Consider the following 15,944-nt stretch of genomic DNA (forward strand, 5'->3'; position numbering starts at 1 on the left):
TCTCTGTAGCCTATGACGTTATTTGATAACATTTTACCCACAGTAGAACTTCTTCCAAAATGTGGTCAGTCCTCTCAAACTATACTGTAACTGCTTTGTCAACTAAGTTTATGTACTATTCTAAGTCCTTTGTTGTTATTTCTACAGCAGTCACAGTGTCTTCACCTGGAGTAGATTCCATCTCAAGAAACCACTTTCTTTGCTCGTCGGTAAGAAGCAACTACTCATCAGTTCAAGTTTTGTCATGAGATTGCAGCAACTCAGCCCCATCTTCAGACCCCACTGATAACTGTTACACTCTTGCTATTTCCAGCACATTTGCAGTGACTTCGTTCCCCAAAGTCTTGAGCCCCGCAAAGTCCTCCATAAGGGTCGGAATCAACTTCTTCCAAACCCTGTAAATGTTGATATTTTGACCTCCTTCCATGAATTACGAATACTCTAAGTGGCTTCTAGAATGGTGAATTCTTTCCGGAAGGTTTTCTATTGACTTTGCCCAGATCCATCAGAGGAATCACTATCTATGGCAGCTATAGCTTTATGAAATGTATTTCTTAAATAATAAGATTTGAAGGCTGGGCATAGTGGCTCATACCTGTAATCCCAGCACTTTGGGAGGCTGGGGCAGGAGGATCACTTGAGGCCAGGAGTTCAAGACAAGGGCAAGATAGCAAGACCTCATCTCTAAAAAAAGGAAAGGAGAGGAGAGGAGGGGGTGGAGAGGAAAAGGGAGGGGAGGGGAGGGAAGGGAGGAAGGAAGGAAGAAAGAAAAAGACTTGAAAGTTGAAATTACTCTTGATCTATGGGCTTCAGAGTGGATGTCGTGTTAGGCATGAAAACAACATTAACCTCCTGGTGCATCTTCATCAAAACCATTTGGGTGACCAGGTGTGTTGTCAATGAGTAGTAATATTTTGAAATGAATCTTTTTTCTGAGCAGCAGTTCTCAACAGTGGACTTAAAATATTCAGTAAATCATGCTATAAACAGATGTGCTATCACCCAGGCTTTGTTGTTCCATTTAAAGAGCACAGACAGAGTAGTAGATTTAACATAATTCTTACGGGCTTAAGATTTTGGGAATGGTGAATGAACATTAACTTCAACTTAAAGTTGCCAGCAGCATTAACCCCTAACAAGACAATCAGCCTGTCCTTTGAAGCTTTAAAGCCAGGCATTAACTTCTCCTCTCTAGCTTTGAAAGTCCTAACTAGCGTCTTTTTCCAATAGAAGACTATTTCATCTACATTGAAAATCTGTTATTTAGGGTTGCCACCTTCATCAGTTAGCTTAGCTAGATATTCTGGCTAACTTGCTGCAGCTTTGACATCAAAACTTGCAGCTTGACCTTATACTTTTATGTTATGGAGATGGCTTTTTTCTTTAAACCTCACAAACCAACCTCTGCCAGCTTTCAACTTTTATTCTGCAGCTTCCTCACTTCCCTCAGCCTTCATAGAATTAAAGAGAGTTAAGACCTTGCTCTGGATTAGGGTTCGGCTTAGGGAATGTTGTGGCTAATTTTATCTTCCATCCAAACCACTAAAACTTTCTTCATAGCAGCAGCAATAAGGCTTTCGCTTTCTTTCTTTTTTTTTTTTTTTTTTTATTTGACACAGTCTTGTTGCATAGCCCAGACAATAGTGCAGTGGCACAATGATAAGTCACTGACTGCAACCTGGAACTCCTGGGCTCAAGCAATCCTCCTGCCTCAGCCTCCCAATGTTTCACTTTTTTATCATTCCTGTGTTCACTGGAGTAGGAATTTTAATTTCCTTCCAGAACTTTTCCTTTGCATTCACATCTTGGTTAACTGTTTGACACAAGAGGCCTAGCTTTCAGCTTTTGATCTGCCTTCCTCACTAAACTTAATCATTTCTAGCTTTTGAATTAAAGAGAGAAACTTGTGACTTCTCCTTTCACTTGACTACTTAGAGGCCATTGTAGGGTTATTCATTATCATAATTTCAGTATTTTTGTGTCTCAGAAATAGGGAGGCCTGAGGAGAGGTGGGGACGGATGGTGCAGTCAGAGCACACACATTTACTGGAATAAGTTCACCGTCTTACATGGGTGCGGTGCATAGTCCCCTAAAACAATTACAATAGTAACATCAAAGACCACTCATCTCAGATCAGCATAATGGATACAATAATAATGAAAAAGTTTTAAATATTGGGAGAATTACCAAAATTTGACACAGAGACAAGAAATGAGCACATGGTATTGGAAAAGTGGTACTAATCGATTTGCTCAACACAAAGTTGCCTCAAACTTTCAAGTCGTAAAAAAAGTTATCTGTGAAGTACAATAAAGTGAAACGCAATAAAACAAAATATGCCTGTATCTAAACGGTTTGGATTGACAATAGCACTGTTTGTTGCCAAGGAGTATTTATGTTTATTTATTTATTTTTCATCCTCACCCCTTCCCCCAAGAATTTATGTTTAAACTATGTCTATGTTCTCATGGTAACAAAATCAGATTTGTAGAGATATGTTAATAGGAGAAATAGATGTAGAACAATTTCAGCAAATTCAGTGTATGCATCCTTTTATCCAAAATGACCTGATGATGTATTTTCTTTTCTTTTTTTTTTTTTTTGAGACAGAGTCTCACTCTGTTGCCCGGGCTAGAGTGCCGTGGCGTCAGCCTAGCTCACAGCAACCTCAGACTCCTGGGCTCAAGCAATCCTCCTGCCTCAGCCTCCCAAGTAGCTGGGACTACAGGCATGCGCCACCATGCCCGGCTAATTTTTCTATATATATTTTTAGCTGTCCGTATAATTTCTTTCTATTTTTAGTAGAGACGGGGTCTCGCTCTTGCTCAGGCTGGTCTCGAACTCCTGAGCTCAAACGATCCACCCGCCTCGGCCTCCCAGAGTGCTAGGATTACAGGCGTGAGCCACCGCACCCGGCCAGATGACGTATTTTCAAAATTCATACTCAGTCCTCAGAAGTGGCCAGTTTTAACAATTTATAACTGCAGTATAATAGTTAAATTTTAAGTTATCTTTCCATAAAAGAAATTAATCCACATGCATGATTTTCCTATACAGAGATTTTCTTTTGAGGGAAAATAAGATTCAGACAGTTCTATCACATTTGTAAACTATTTAATTATACCTGTCACAGTGTTGCAATGTCAAGTTCGTTGTCTCTTTCATTAATAATTATTGTTAAAATAGGGAACATATCAGAACAATATATAAAATCTGTTTTTTCAAGTTTCCAACTTAAATTTGCATCTTTCAATCTTAATTGTCAGGGGAAAATATGCTACATTGTTTCCTCACACTAAAATATTAAGACGTAAAAATCTTCCATAAAATACTAGCAAACCACATTCAGCAACATATCAAAAGAATTCCATGCCACTATCAAGTGGGATTTATTCCTGTACTTCAGAGATGGTTCAATATACAAAAATTGACCAATGTAATACATCACATTAATAGAATGAAGGGGAAAACCATATGATTACTTTTATTGATACCAAAAAAGCATCTGATGGCCGAGCACGGTGGCTCATGCCTATAATCCTAGCACTCTGGGAGGCCAAGGCGGGTGGATCGTTTGAGCTCAGGAGTTCAAGACCAGCCTGAGCAAGAGTGAGACCCCGTCTCTACTAAAAATAGAAAGAAATTATCTGGCCAACTAAAAATATATATATAGAAAAAATTAGCCAGGCATGGTGGCGCATGCCTCTAGTCCCAGCTACTCGGGAGGCTGAGGCAGGAGGATTGCTTGAGCCCAGGAGTTTGAGGTTGCTGTGAGCTAGGCTGACACCACGGCACTCTAGCCTGGGCAACAGAGTGAGACTCTGTCTCAACAACAACAACAATAAAAAAAAAAAAGCATCTGACAAAATTCAACACCCTTTCATGGCAAAAACACTCAATAACAGAAAATAATAAGTTTTGGCAAGGTTATGGAGAAATTGGAACCTTGTGCATTTCTGGTGGGAATGTAAAGTGGTGCAGCTGCTGTGGAAAGTGTATGGAAGATCCTTAAAAAATTAAACATAGAATTACCATTTGATCCAGCAATTCCACTTCTAGATATACACACAAAAGAATTGATAGCCAGGACTCAAGCAGTATCTGTACACCAGTGTTCCTACCAGCATTGTTCACAACAGCCTAGAGGCGGAAACAACCCAGATGTCCATTGACAGAAGAGTGGATAAGTAAAATGTGGAATATACAGTCATGCGCCACATAAGGACATTCTGGTCAACAATGGTTTGCACATACGACAGTGGTCCCATGAGATTACAAAACCGTATTTTTACTATACCTTTTGTATGTTTAGATCCACAAATATTTAGCATTGTGTTACATTTGCCTACAGTATTTAGTATGGTAACCTGCTGTTTGTAGCTGAGGAGCAACAGGCTATACCATATAGCCTAGGTGTGTCGTAGGCTGTACTGTCTAGCTTTGTATAAGTTTATGTTTGCATGATAAACTCACCTAATGACACCTTTCTCAGAACATATCCCCCGCATTAATCAATTCATGACTGTATGTACGATGGAATATTATTTAGTCATAAAAAGAACGGGAATTCTGATACTTGCTACAACATGGATGAACCTTGAAGACATTATGCTAAGTGAAATAAACCAGACACAAAAGAACAAATATTGTGTGATTCCACTTATTGAGATACCTACAGAAATCAAATGCATAGATACTGAAAGCAGAACAGTGGTTTCCAGAGCCCAGAGGAAGGGTGGAAAGAGGGAATCACTGTTTAATGGGGACAGAGTTTCAGTATAGGATGATGAAAAAGTTCTGGAGATGGATGCTGGTAATGGTTGCACAACAATGTAAATGTACTTAATGCCACTAAATATACACTTAAAAAAGGCTAAAATGGCCTGGGCATGGTGGCTAATGTCTGTAATTCCAGCACTTTAGGAGGCCAAGGCAGGAGGACCACTTGAGGCCAGGAGTTTGAGAGCAGGGAGACTCTGTCTCTACAAAATATAAAAATAAAAATTAGCTGGAGGCTGTGGCAGTGCCTCTAGTCCTAGCTACTTGGGAAGCTGAGGCAGGAGGATCACTCGAGCCCAGGAGTTGAAGGTTGTAGTGAGCTACATGATTGCACCATTGTACTCCAGCCTGGGCAACAGAGTGAGACCCTCTCTCAAAAAAAAAAAAAAAATGGCTGAAGTGGTAAAGTTTGTCCCTTTTACCACAGTAAAAGAAGAAAAAAATATTCAATAAGCTAGGAATAAAAAGAAACCTCCTCAACATGATAAAGTCCATAAGAAAAACCCGTAGCTAACATCATACTCAGTGGTGAAAGACTGAAAGCTTTTCCCTTAAGATCAGGAACAGGACAAGTGTGTTACTCCATTCTGTGTTGCTATAAAGGAATACCTGAGGCTAGTAATTTACAAAGAAAAAAGGTTTATTTGGCTCACAGCTCAGCAGTGAAGTATGGCATCTGCTTCTGGTGAGGGCATCAGGGAGCTTCTAATCCAGGCAGAAGGTGAAGGGGGAGCAGGTGCCACGTGATGAAAGAAGGTGCAAGAGAAGGAGGAGGTGGTACCAGGCTCCTTTAAACAACCAGCTCTCATGTGAACTAATAAAATGAGAACTCCTCATCACAGGGAGGACACCACCCATTTATGAGGGATCTGCCCCCACGACCCAAACCCCTTCCACCAGTCCCCTCCTCCAACGCTAGGGATCTAATTTCAACATAAATTTGGAGGGGCCAAACATCCAACCATAGCAACAAAGGTGCCCAGTTTCATCTCGTTCAACATAGTATTAGAAGTTCTAGCCAGAGCAATTAGGCAAGAAAAAGAAATCAAAGGCATCCAAATTGGAAAGTAAGAAGTAAAGTATTAGGATCATTAAAAATACTGAAGATATTTTAAAAATGGAGAAGTCTGAATGACCAATTTTGTCTTTAAAAAGTTGATACCAAGCTGGGATCATGCCTGGAATCCCAGCTACTCAGGAGGCTGAGGTGGGAGGATTGCTTGAGCCCAGGAGTTTGAGACCAACCTGGGCAATATAGCAAGACCTCACCTTAAAAAAAAAAAAAAGTCAGTACCTAAAAATTTCACTATAAGTTCTAGCCAGGGCAGTTAGATAAGAAAATGAAATAATAGGCATCTAGATTGGAAAGAAACTATAAAACTATCTCTATCTGCAAATGACATGATCTTGTATGTAGAAAATCCTAAGAAATCAACCTAATGATTATTAGAACAAATAAATGAGTTCAGCAAGGTGGTAGGACCCAAGAGCAATATGCAAAAATCAAATCTATTTCTATACACTTGCAAACAACAATATGGAAATGAAGTTAAGAAAACAATTCCATTTACAATAGCTGGATATGGTGGCTCATGCCTGTAATCCCAGCAACTTGGGAGGCTGAGGCAGGAAGATTGCTTGAGACCAGGAGTTCAAGACCAACATGAGTAATGTAGTGAGACCCTGTTTCTAGAAAAAAAAGAAAAATTAGCTGGGTGTGGTGGCCCACACCTGTAGTTCCAACTACTCTGGAGGCTGAGGCAGGAGGATTGCTTGAGCCCAGGAGTTCAAGGCTGCAGTGAGCTATGATCACACCACTGTGCTGCAGCCTAAACAACAGAGCAAGACCCCATCTCTAAAAAAAAAAAAAAAGAAACAAAGAAACAAAGAAAGAAAATACTTAGGAATAAATTTAACAAAGTAAGTGTAAAACTTATACTCTGAAAACTACAAGACATTGTTGAAAGAAGTTAAAGATCTAAATAAATGGAAAGATATCCCATTTTTTATGGATTAGAAGCCTTAATTTTTTTTTATTTTTTTGAGACAGAGTCTCTCTTTGTTGCTCGGGCTAGAGTGAGTGCCATGGCATCAGCCTAGCTCACAGCAACCTCAAACTCCTGGGCTCAAGCAATCCTCCTGCCTCAGCCTCCCAAGTAGCTGGGACTACAGGCATGCGCCACCATGCCCGGCTAATTTTTTCTATATATATATATATATTTTTTTTATTTGGCCAGATAATTTCTTTCTATTTTTTTAGTAGAGATGGGGTCTCGCTCTTGCTCAGGCTGGTCTTGAACTCCTGACCTCGAGTGATCCACCCGCCTCGGCCTCCCAGAGTGCTAGGATTACAGGCATGAGCCACCGCGCCCGGCCTAGAAGCCTTAATTTTAAGATGACAGTATTCCCCAAATTGACCTACAGATTCATCACAATCCCTATCAAAATCCAGTTGGTTTCTTTACAGAAATTGACAAACTTTTTCTTTCTTTCTTTCTTTTTTTTTTTTGAGACTGAGTCTTGCTCTGTCACCCTGGCCAGAGTGCAGTGGTGTCATCATAGCTCACTGCAACCTTAAATTCCTGGACTCAAGCAATCCTCCTGCCTCAGCCTCCCAAGCACCTGGGAATACAGGTACACTAATTTTTCTATTTTTATAGAGACGGGGTCTGGCTCTTTTTCAGGCTGGTCTTGAACTCCTGACCTTAAATGTTACGGCAAGTGTTACAGCGGGTGGCCCCGAGGACAAACCGAGCGGCACATGGAGAGTCGGAGAATCAATGTTTATTCGCCAGAGGGCTCAGAGGGGTCTCGCCACTAAATTCTGAGCCCCGTCTACCTAAGTTTTCCCATTTTTATTAAGTTGGGGTGATCCAAGGAGAGGGGAGGTCTCAGGTGACAATGCCCGCCAGGTAATAAGTTTAGTGTCTGCACTAGGCAATAGGATTAGTGTTATGCTGATGTACCAAATGTTAGGTTAGTGATATGCTAATGTACCAGGTGTTAGGTTAGTGATATGCTAATGTGGGTCCTCCGTGGGGGGTGGGGGTCTCAGGCGGCTGCTGTGCCAAGTAATAGATGGGAGTTTTCCTTATCATAAACAATCCTCCTGCCTCAGCCTCCCAGAGTGCTAGGATTACAGGCATGAGCCACTATGCCCAGTCTAGAGATTGACAAACTTACCCTAAAATTCATATAGAAATTCCAGGGATTCCAAATTTTGTCCCTGAAAATCTTGTGTTAGAGCCGGTTCCCCTCAGCCCCAGGAACAGAGAGGCAGAGTCACTGAGGCTGCAAAAGGCAAAGGAGTTTATTGGCTAGCTCGAGCTAGGGTCCAAGTCCCAGAGCACCAACGCAGTGGCCTCTCCACGAACCAGGACCCCGCCCTGGGGTAACACTAAGCTTTTATACTTTCCAGTGGGCTACATACGCTGTGCTCACCACCCCCCTCCCTCCCTCGGTTCATTTGTTCCTTCCAGACTGGCTGACCGTGTCGGCTCCTCATTGGTCGGTTCCATGGTCGTGTTAACTCCTGATTGGTCGGCTCCAAGTCTCGGGATCCGGGGAAGGGGAGGGCCCATGCCGGGGAAACTGAAACTTAGGCCTATTCCGGGGAAACCGAAACTTAGGCCTACTCCAGGAAGCCTAGCCTGTCATGGAGTTACCTTGGCTCTTACATTCCCCCCTTTTTCTTGTTCCTACGAGCATTCTTGCTCGTACATGGGATCCTATATTTCTGCCATTTCTAGGCAGGAGTCATGACTCAGCTGTTGGTACTGTTGCCACAGTACCATCAATTGCACAGTATTGACTCACTCTTTTACCAAGGTCACTAATCTATTCAGAATCCACAGTCCGAAAGTGAGGATGAGCAGAAGCACAATTAGGGGTCCTAACAAAGTGGAAAGCAAAGTGGTCAGCCAAGGGGAGCTATTGAACCATGACTCAAACCATCTTTCTCTTTGTTCACGCTCTCTTTTTCGCTTTGCCAGTCCTTCCCTAACTTTAGCCATGGATTCTCTTACTACTCCGGTATGGTCAGCGTAGAAGCAGCACTCTTCCCCTAGGGCCGCACATAGCCCGCCTTGTTGGGGAAATACTAGGTCTAGTCCCCTCCAGTTCTGCAGCACCACTTCAGATAGTGAGGTTAGCAACCGTTCTAAATGGGAGATGGACTCCTCGATTCTGGCTATATCTTCATCTACGGCGGCCCTTAGATTGTCAAGCCCCCTACGCTGCCCCGCTAAGAATGAGATACCTGTCCCCATTCCTATTGTGTTCAGGCCAAAAAGGGTGGCTAAAGTTATTGCTGTAAAGGGCTCTCTTTTTTTTTCTAGCCAACCCGGCGCCTTCTGTGCCCTTTGTCCATGCATCATATATTATATTTTCTTGGTGGTAGATAACCTTAGGGAATACTAGCACCATGATGCAGAATTTCTCTAACTCCTCAAAGACAAACAGGCTGAGCCATGGAGTCAGACCTGTTTTAGAACAAATCTACCACCCACTGAGCACTGGAACCACCCATTTTGTTCCTCCAGTACTGTCTACAGACGGGTGGACTCTGGCACAAAACTGTGCATGGCTGGGGGCACCTTTCCTACGCAGGTTCCATTCCCTGTGACCGCCTGAAGTGTCAGCCCCGGGCCTTCGCGATCCCACGCGCAGGACCCAGGGACCTCTTCTCCCGAACAGTGGACAGGGGCATCCACTCCTACTGCTTCATAGAAAGGGGGTCTGATATCATAGCACAACCAACAGGCTTCCATAGCGTTGGGGTTGGATTGATTTAATGCCTCATAAGCTGCTGTCAGCATTTTCCATAGAGGATCTCCTGACTCATCTGTTCTGGGGGCTACTTGAGCTTCCGCCTCTGTCATCGGGGGTTGTTGAAAGTGAAAGTGGGGCGACAGTCGGGCGGGGGCCGTTTTGTTGTCCCCCTAGCATCTGCCCCAGCACCAGATTGGGTCCCACAACGCTTGAGATGGGAGTGACCCTTAGTTTAAGCTGTATCACAGTGCCAAAATATGGGCGCTGATAGAGTAAAATGCCCCAAGATAGTCCTGAGACCCACCGTCTGTCCTGTTTTCCTTCATCTGTGAACCTTACATGTATCAGGTTGCAGTCAGAGGCATACCTGGCTTGTGAGCATGGCCGGACAAAAGACATTTCGATAAAAAGAGGCGGCACCTGCCATCTCCATTCCCCGTCATTGGTGGTCACACACCCCCAGGCTGCGCACAGTAAAGAGACTCAATTCCCCCGCATGTGCGTCTCATTTCCCCTGTCCTAAACCCAGGACATGCATAAAACCCATTGCTACTCATGGATACTCTCCGTTCCCTCATACCACTGCCACCTCCCCCATATGAGTTATTATTCCACCAGTCCCGCCCCGGTCCCATGACTTCATGGTCTTGGGGAATCGGGGCTATTTGTTCTAAATTGAAGTACAGGTCTGGCCACCAGGTGTTAAGAGGGGCAGTTCCAAAGTTTCTGTTATAAACTTCATGGGTTTTCAGGCAGAGCCCCAGATTTCATTTTTGATATTACGGGGGGTGGGGGGAACACCGTATACAATCTCAAAGGGGGTTAGGCCTAAATGGTAGGGGGTGTTCCGGGCTTGGAACAAGGCGAAGGGAAGGAGGGTCACCCAGTCTCCGCCAGTCTCTAGGACCAATTTAGTCAAAGTCTCCTTTAGGGTTCTGTTCATTTTTTTTTTACCTGCCTCAAGCTCTGGGGATTATATGCACAATGTAATTTCCAATCTGTCCCCAGAGCCCAGGCTAGCCCCTGACTAACTTGACTTGTGAAGGCTGGCCCATCATCAGACCCTATGTCCTCTGGCAGCCCGTACCTGGGAACTATTTTTTTTTAATATTTTCTTTGCCACTGTTAAAGCAGTTTCTCCTTTAGTAGGAAAAGCCTCTACCCACCCTGAGAAGGTGTCTACCATGACCAGTAAGTATTTGTACCCATATTTCCCTGGTCTTACCTCTGTAAAATCTATTTCCCAAAATAATACTGGTTGCCTCCCCCGTTCCCTGGTACCTGTATGGGTCCCCCTGGTCCTCCCCGGCTGCATAACCTGGCAGACATGGCAGTTTATGACAATGTCCTCTGCCGTCTTCTCTTGTGATTTGAATCTGAGTCGTGCCGTGGCCAGCAGCTGTAACATCTTCTTCTTGCCAAGATGCGTTGTCAGGTGCAAGTGCCCTAGTAGGTGGTTCCCCAAGGTCTCAGCGACTATCAGGCGATGTTCTCCATCTTGGAACCAGCCGTCCTTGTTCGGCGTCGCCTGCGGTTTTTCTGTGGCCCACCTTATGTCCGTGCTGGAATAGTCTGGTTGGGGGGGCATCTTCCCCATCCCAGGGGGTGGCAAGCTCAGATGCGAACATCGGTTAGTACCGGTCCCTCCGCAGCCCTTCTTGCCTTAGCATCCGCGGCCCGGTTGCCCCTGGCCTCAAGGGAGTCCCCCCTCTGGTGCCCCGGGGTATGGACTACAGCCACTGCCTTGGGTAGCAGGATGGCTTCTAGTAGTTGGAGTATCTCTGGCTTGTGCTTAATCTCTTTGCCTTCAGCTGTAAAGAAGCCCCTTTCTCTATAAAGGGCTCCGTGTATATGCACTGTCCCGAAGGCATAGTGGCTGTCAGTATACACCATCAGCCTCTTCCCCTGGGCCCGGCGAAGGGCTTCTGTCAATGCGACCAGTTCAGCCTTCTGGGCCGAGGTCCCCTGTGGAAGGCACGTGGCCCAGATAAGCCTTCCTTGCTCATCTACTATAGCCACCCCTGCATACCTGTGTCCGTCCCGGACGAAGCTGCTCCCATCCGTGAACCAGGTCAGGTCGCTGTTTGCGAGGGGGCGGTCTCGCAGGTCCCTTTCGGCCATCTGGGTCTCGGCCAGGATCTCAAGGCAGCTGTGTTCAGGCGTTGCCGGCACTGGATCTGGCAGAAGCGTGGCTGGGTTCAGGATGGCAGGAGTCCGGAACTCGATGCGAGGAGCGTCTAACAGAAGTCCCTGGTAGTGAGTCAGCCGCGCGTTCATGATCCATGGTCCCGGCGGCTGCTTCAGGACCCCCTCTGTGGCGTGAGAGGTGGTGATGTGCAGACGCTGGCCCAGGGTGAGCTTGTCGGCGTCCTTGACAAGCAAAGTGGTAGCTGCAATGATGCGCAGGCACGCAGGCCATCCTGTTGCTACCGGGTCTAGCTTTTTGGACAGGTACGCCACCGGCCGCCTCCAAGGTCCTAGTGTCTGCGTGAGCACCCCCTTAGCTATTCCCTTTCTCTCACCTATAAACAGGTGGAACTCCTTTGTGAGGTCAGGGAGCACTAGGGCCGGGGCCTCTAACATAGCTGTTTTCAGGGCTCGGAAGGCGTCTTCCATTTGCATAGTCCATTCCCATGCCTGACCTGATTTACATCCTTCATATAAGGGTCGAGCTTTTTCTGCAAAACCCGGGATCCAGAGGCGGCAGTACCCCACTACGCCAGGAACTCTCATACTTCTCAACATGAGGTCGGAGTGGGTATCCCTAACACAGTCTGTTTTATTGTCTCAGTCAGCCATCTCTGACTTCCTTTTATTTTATATCCTAGATAGGTGACTTCTTCCTTGCAAATCTGGGCCTTTAATTTTGTGAGTATGTCTCTCCCTAATAATGGGGTGGGGCATTCCGGAATGACCATGAAAGCATGACTTACTTGCCCCGAGCTTAAGTCTAACTTTCGTTGAGTGGTCCATTGGTAGGGCTTAGTTCTGGTCACCCCCTGCACCCAGCTAGTGTTGTTGGACAGTTTTCCAGTAATTTCGGTAATCACTGAGTATTCTGCTCTCGTGTCCACCACGAAGCTAACTGGGTTCCCCTCCACTTGCAAAGTTACCCTGGGCTCGGGGAGGGGCACTGAACCCCATCCCCCGCTATTTGTCTTCATCCTGCCCCAGCACCATAACCTTTCCAGAGGGTCCAACCCATGTCCCTCTTTCCTTTTGGGGCAGTTCTTAGCCCAATGTCCATGCTCCTTGCAGTGGGCGCACTGATCCTTGCCTAGCCTCTCCCTCCAAGGTCGTTCTCGGCCATTTGCCCCTAACTGACCCCTTCCCGTGGCTGCAAGTAGGATCTTGGCCATCTCCTTATTTGCCTTACATGCCTCGCCCGCCTGGAACTTTCTATCTTCCTGTCTCATTCTCTCTAACTTCTCTTCCAGTGTCTCTCTATTGTTATAGACTTTTTCTGCCACTTCTAGCAGGTCTCTCAGAGTTTTCTCACTTAACCTCTCTATTTTCTGCACCTTATGCCTAATGTCTGGGGCTGCCTGGTTAACAAAAGCCATCATTACTGCCGCCTTGCTCTCTTCTGCAGTAGGATCTATGGGAGTGTACTGTCTGAAAGCCTCCATAATCCTCTCTAGATATGCTGCCGGACTCTCCTCGGGCCCCTGCCGAACATCCCCTACTTTAGCCAAATTGGTCGGCTTCCGTGCCACCGCCCGGAGACCGGCCATCAGAGTCTGGCGGTAGACCCGGAGACGCACCCTACCTTCAGCCTCATTGTAATCCCAGGGCAGCCGTTCAAGGGGAAAGGTCTGGTCGATGACTCGAGGGTTGATGATAGGCCTGCCGTCCTCTCTAGGGACTAACTTTCGTGCCTCTCCCTGGATTCGCTCCCTCTCCTCAGTGGTAAAAAGAACCTTAAGCAACTGTTGGCTGTCGTCCCATGTGGGCTGATGAGTGAAAAGGACAGAATCTAAAAGGTTAATTAGATCTCTTGGATTTTCAGAAAAATTTGCATTTTGAGATTTCCAATTATAAAGGTCACTGGTGGAGAAGGGCCAGTACTGATACACCTGCTCCCCGTCCACTCCCGGGGGTCCCACAGCCCTCAGGGGAAGTGCCCTCACGGGTTCAAGATCTGGAGTTTGTCCAGTCCGTTGTCTAGTGCCGTACGCCGCCCCCCGGCCCCCTTCGGAGGTCCTGTCCTCCCCTGGGCCGCGGGAGCCGCTGGAGCCACCTGGGTCGCCTGGGCCGCTGGGGCCACTCTAGGATTGTAAGGTGGGGGTGCATGCCACTCTAGGTCTATTAAATCTGGATACAGATTAGAGTCCGACATCACAGGTGACCCCATGGGCTGTGGGTCCTGCACCCCATTTTTCTTTACCTCCTTGGTAACTAGGGCTTGTGTCTTCTTCTTCGATGCTGGCAGGAGGGTCTTTGGCCAAGGTGGCGGATCCTGGACCAAGTCCTGCCAGACTATAATATAGGGGGCTTGGTCCAGATGGCCATGATGACCAAAGACTACCCCTTTTATCTTCTCAATAAGCTCAGCATCAAATGCCCCTTCCCGTGGCCATCCCACCCCAAAGGTCGGCCACTCCGCCTCGCACAGGGTGATGAATTTCCTTTTCTGTATTTTTAAGGAAAGGCTATGCGCCCTCTCCCTGACATCCTTAAAATGGCCCACCAAAATGGACAACGGAGTCAACAGTGTCTGTCCCACGTCTACTCAGCACTCCTACAAGGAAACAGATACTGTTACTTGGTCTGCTTTGGCACCGCCGGCTGATCTGGCGTCACCGGCGAGTTCCTGCTGCCCACTCTTTTGCCCACTGGTTTTTCTGGTTCCTTGCACAAAATGGGCAGCAGGTCTTGGCCTTGGCCAGACACTGTTTTAGTTTTATTTCTTTCCGCGGTGGGGCCTCAGAGGACGCCCCGTCCTCCTGAGTCATGTGAGGAGAAAAAGGGTTATTAATCAAAAGGGAGCAATAAAAACGTTCAAAAGACACTGAATGACACAAAGCCACTAGAAACTGGGAGGAGGGGGGCAGTTTGCAGCCACACAAGGAGTCCCACCAAGAGCCAGTAGAGAAGTGTGAAGGCAGCCTTCTTTAGAGGTCCCCAAGATTGAGGGGTCACAACGTACAAGCCAATACCAAGCAGTAGCGCCAACAGGGAAGGGAGCCCCCAAAGAACAATCTGTAACCAGGAGATTGTAAATCCAGAGATTGAGAGGGCCATAGAGAAAGGAGAAGCTGTTGGGCTGCTCGACTCAGCAGCACCTCGGCTCAGCAGACTCACCCACGAATCTCGTTCACCATTAGTTGCACTTACAGACACTCCACACAGTAAACATTAATTCCAATCACACGCCTGACCTAAGAGTCTGGACTCGTTTCTTGGTCTTTCTCTCAAAAATTGGCCAATATCACTCAAAAGAAATTCACAAAGGCACAAACAGACAATACTAGACCGGTCCTGTGTTAACGACCTAAAACTCAGACAAATAGAACCAGAATTTCCGCTGAGCGGCCCGGACTTACCCCTCTCGGGCGCCTCTCACTCTTTGGAAAACAAGAGAACCAAAGGAACAACAGAAATCAACAGAAGTTTTAGCCGGCTACTCTGCTTGGATTCCACTTCAAACGGATCCACTTGGTTTCCCTTTCCCAAATAGAGTTTCCACTGAGTGGCCCCGGACTTATCCCTCTTGGGTGCCTCCCACTCTTCGGAAACCAAAAGAGAAACGGAAACCTACCGGGGGCGAGGGACGTCTCCCTTCACTCTCGACCGGCGACCCACCAGCGCGTCCACCTAGGCCTTCTGCCGGCCACTTCCCAGGGCCCAGTTACCTGCACCGCACGGATTCTCAGAGCTCCAACTCCTCCTCGGGTCCGGATTCTTTTCCAGGGGTCTCGGGATCCCGGACGAGCCCCCAAAATGTTAGAGCCGGTTCTCCTCAGCCCCAGGAACAGAGAGGCAGGGTCACTGAGGCTGCAAAAGGCAAAGGAGTTTATTGGCTAGCTCGAGCTAGGGTCCAAGTCCCAGAGCACCAACGCAGTGGCCTCTCCACGAACCAGGACCCCGCCCTGGGGTAACACTAAGCCTTTATACTTCCCAGTGGGCTACATACACCGTGCACACCATCCACCTCCCTCCCTCGGTTCATTTGTTCCTTCAAGACTGGCTGACCATGTCAGCTCCTCATTGGTCGGTTCCATGGTCGCGTTAACTCCTTGTTGGTCGGCTCCAAGTCTCAGGATCCTCCGGTGGTCATCGGCCTCATTTCGGGGAAGGGGAGGGCCCGTGCCAGGAAACCAAAACTTAGGCCTATTCCAGGAAGCCTAGCCTGTCATGGAGTTACCTTTGCTCTTACACTTGAAAAAGAGCA

The sequence above is a fragment of the Lemur catta genome, chromosome 20, assembly GCF_020740605.2.
Source record: "Lemur catta isolate mLemCat1 chromosome 20, mLemCat1.pri, whole genome shotgun sequence".
Classification (NCBI taxonomy): Eukaryota; Metazoa; Chordata; class Mammalia; order Primates; family Lemuridae; genus Lemur; species Lemur catta.